General features: G+C 34.9%; 1 protein-coding gene across 4 annotated transcripts in view; it reads right to left on the minus strand.

The window, feature by feature from the left end:
- Positions 1-4382, minus strand: part of LOC107686823 (protein kinase C and casein kinase II substrate protein 3-like) — a 56440-nt gene that overhangs the window by 51027 nt on the left and 1031 nt on the right. The window lies entirely within an intron of this gene.

The following is a 4382-nucleotide window of genomic DNA, read 5'->3' on the forward strand; positions in this document are numbered from 1 at the left end:
CGACGCCACGGGATGGAGATTTACCGCTGATTACAGAACCGGCTTTACTGATAAGAGGTGCGTTAAATATCGCATGCGATTTATCGTGCAGCCCTAATACATAGCCCCTTTTAAACCAACCCATGAACGCGCAATTATCTCAGATAACTCAATCCAGTCATACTAATCATCAACAACAGCTGCGTTTGAAGAACCGAATTAGCCAGATCCTGATTAGCGCGATGATACCTTGGATGTGACATTTCATCTCGGATGTAATAAGCAACATACAAAGAACGGGTCCCTGCTAAACACTTAAGCTAAGAGTTTTGCTGTGACAAAAAACCGAACCGTGAGTAAGTTGAACCTTTGCACCCCTAATGGAATGGACATCACCTATGACATACAGCACATTCCTGCGTGCTGTCAGGTTCAGGCACGCTGCTCTAATTAGATCCCGAGCACACGACCATTCACCACATCAGGCCCTCCCTTGCCTCTAAACACTCCTACACAACTAAACAAGGCTCCACTCGCCCCAGACACCTGGTTTAGTTCTAGTATATTCTCAGCATTCTTCAAAATGTAGCATGAAGTGATTTGACTACAAAGCGGATTTTGAAGCACTAGCAAACATGAAAAGGCCCACTGTTACAGCTCATGGCACATATCCAGGGCAGCAGGACTGAACTGACAGAAGCAGTGGATTATTTTACAGGGAACCATGACCTAATTTCATAAATGGATGACTGACAAAAGCAGACCGACGGAAGTCAATGTTGTGCCTTAAGCTCATTTCAGAAAGTCTGTGATAAGACTTACTGTTTATGAAAAAGATCAACAGATGTGAGAAAAATTACTGTCTAATACAGATGAAATCTCAACAGCAGAGGAGCTGGCAGGCCATATAATGTCCATATTCACAATATTTGGCACATTTTCAAAATCATTTAAAGTTAACATTTATAATAAAATGCTTACTAGCCTATGTATTGGCAATACAGTGTTGGGAAATACGACCTACCAGATTGTAACTACCAAAATTATCAAAGTTGTCATTTAGGAACTACCAATTTTTAATACAATTTTCAAAAGTAACAAGTATAGTTTTGCATCAATTATTAATTTATAAATGTGACCCTGGACCACAAAACCATATCCATCTCTCTTATCTTAAGTAGCACATATCTTAAGTAGCACAGGTATGCAGCTTAGTCAACATTTGAAGTGGATCAAAAAAGTTCATCAAAGTTGTCCTAAGACAAGAACGCATTTTGGTTTTAGGTTTTAGGACAACTTTGATGAAAGGTTTTGATCCACTTCAAATGTTGACTACTGTATTTGTAGCAATTGCCAAAAATACATTGTATAGGTCAAAATTATTATTATTTTTCTTTTATGCCAAAAATCATTAGGAAATTAAGTAAAAATCATGTTCTATGAAGATATTTTGTAAATTTCCTACTGTAAATATATCAAAACTTAAGTTTTGCTTAGTAATATGCATTGCTAAGAACTTCATTTGGACAACTTTAAAGGCGATTTTCTCAATATTTTGATTTTTTTGCACCCTCATATTCCAGATTTTCAAATAGTTGTATCTCAGGCAAATATTGTCCTATCCTAACAAACCACACATCAACGGGAGGCTTATTTATTCAGCTTTCAGATGATGTATAAATCTCAATTTCTAAAAATGGACCCTTATGACTGGTTTTGTGGTCCAGTGTCACGAATATCAAATTATGGAGGAATAGCACCACATAACATTTTACAACCCAAAGGACAAATTATTTTACTGACCTTGACTCACAATATTTTAGAGTCCTCTCCATGTTATTATTTAATTTTTTTTTTTTTTGTGAAATTGTAATTGCATAACATTCCTTTAAAAGCATAATGCAAATTATCAGAAAGTCTATTTAGACCAAAATGACACGACCATGGTTTGAAAGATCAGCCACATGTGTTCATTTTTCACTTAAAACCCCACATTTTCCTTCTTCCCCACACATCTTCCCAGGAACACTGATCTGTCAAAGAATCCTGAATTGGGCACCAGCTCAATATAGCCCTGCTCTCAAAGGCTCAGTGCACTCTGGGTCCTTGTGTAGGCATGAAGAAAACAAAGGCAGTTTTGTTCTCCACCCAGCGTCCTCCAGCACTACGCACAACAACAGAGATAGTTTCCTACGTTTGCCCCAGTGAGTTTAGTCTAAGATCAGTGAGCATCCATGAAAGGTCTCCATGATTGAATATAGCAATAAAATACAATACAAAAATACCTAGGCATAAGACTTCATGGGAACACAACAAAGCAAGCTGAATCGGATCACCTGAGCTCTCACGGATCTGCAATTTAACTCTCTTCGCTTAAAAGTGCGGAATCCTAATTACTAAAGAGCATGAAGCCCTTGGCCCGCATTCAAAACAACTCGCAGTCTAATCTCTGATTTAACTTTTACTGCACTTTGACATTTTGCGTCCAAAGCAACTTAAAGTGATTTTAGAGTTATACAATGATCATGCTTCACTGAACCCACAATATTTGCTCTAGCAGTCTAATCATTAGGCCCTCCACCATCTGAGATACAATATGATACATTTTGCTGCAAAAGGAGATGTACCTGAATGTTAAATTGCAAAAACACTGCATTTTATGCAGGTAGGAAAACAGGATTACATTATATTCTTATATAGGCCATTCCCATTCATCTGCAATCTAGAGCAAGAAGACAAAACAAATGATTTCTCCTGAACCTTGATCCTATTTGACACTGCCAGCACAAACAGTGGTGCAAAGTTTTATATAAATAAAAGGTTATATATTTAGAATATAATCACATTTGTGTGTTTCTTCAACTTTTGAAGTCCCGTGGGTTGATTTTTGCTAAAACTAACTGAATATGGGAACATTAACAGAGCTTTCAGCACTGGAACCAGTTAAGTAATTATTATATTATATAATTATTATTATTATTATATGAAGGTCACACAGGAACTTTTTACCATGTCTTCATTAATTTAGCAACTTTTCAATGTATAATTTAACCTTGCTCCAGACCCATATATCAACATATACTACTAAATTTAAAACCGTAATGATCTAAACAATTAGTGAAACAAATAATTTCAGTATTTATGAAAATGATTTATATCAACTGAATTTTGCCCCATAATAGCATAATTTTCAAAACAACCAACACTTTTGCCCCGGTAATGTACTTCTACTAGTGCAAATACGAATACTAAGTAATGATACTAATAATGGTACTTTAGAACTAATGTACTAATGTAATTTTATATCAAGATGCACTGACTGTGAAGAGCATGCTCGAGATTAAATGTGACTAGGCCTGTCGCAATAATCAATATATCGACTTATCGCGCAATATATGTACATGACCTCAATCATTTTTGGTGACGCAATATATCGCCCATTATATTTACTTTAAATATAATTAATTTTAATTAAATTACTTTTTTTTTTTAATATATAAAAATTAATGTCACCATGTTTTGTACATTCCACTTGCGCCTGAGTCTTTTGCAGCTTCTCGTACATAACGTGGTGTAGTCATGAGGTGCTAGTTCACATTGAAAAAATGCTTCTACAAAAAAAAGTTTCATCTGAAGATATGACCTTGTGCCTTTGTGCATACGGACATCTGACTGCTAAGCAGTGATTGTGTTTTTCAGCAATAGTGTGCACCCTTCATTTACAGAGAAAAGAAGGTCAGAGAAAAATCTGTAGATGGAAAAATCTCCATACAAGTTCTTTGTGCATTTTTCTTTTTTTGTACTCGTTACTTTGCACTTTTTGTTAGAAAATGTTTATTTATTCAGGTTTTTTAAGGTATCTAATATTTTGAGACTTAATTTCCATGATCTAAATATTCTTACAAATTAAAAGTTTGTTGTCATTTGGAAGTGTGTAGGCCTTCTTGCATTATTATGCTGTTACATTATGATTATATATTCAGTGGCATAAAATGGTCTTTAAAATCACAATAATATCGCTTATCGCAATTATTTCTGGGGCAATATATCGCACAACAAAAAGTTGTTATCGTGACAGGCCTAAATATAAAGAGAGAGTTAAAAGTGGGGCCACTGTATGCTTCAGGATTAAGCCTATGAATACTGTACTACAGCTAAACAGCTTGGGGAAATGTAAGTATTTGGCTTCAATAATTTAAATGTTAGAAATGTATGTGTAATAGCATAACCATTCATAATTCCTCATTAATTCTTTTCTGATGACCAAAACATAACCTACACTAGTAGAGGTGACTATTCAATTCATCATCTAATACACATCAATGGATTAACTTAAAAAATGTATATAATAAGTGTAAATAATTTAATTGTCTTCATAGCTATATTGTAGAAGTTGTTAAGAA

Source organism: Sinocyclocheilus anshuiensis, unplaced genomic scaffold (assembly GCF_001515605.1).
Source record: "Sinocyclocheilus anshuiensis isolate Anshui unplaced genomic scaffold, SAMN03320099.WGS_v1.1 scaffold773, whole genome shotgun sequence".
NCBI lineage: Eukaryota > Metazoa > Chordata > Actinopteri > Cypriniformes > Cyprinidae > Sinocyclocheilus > Sinocyclocheilus anshuiensis.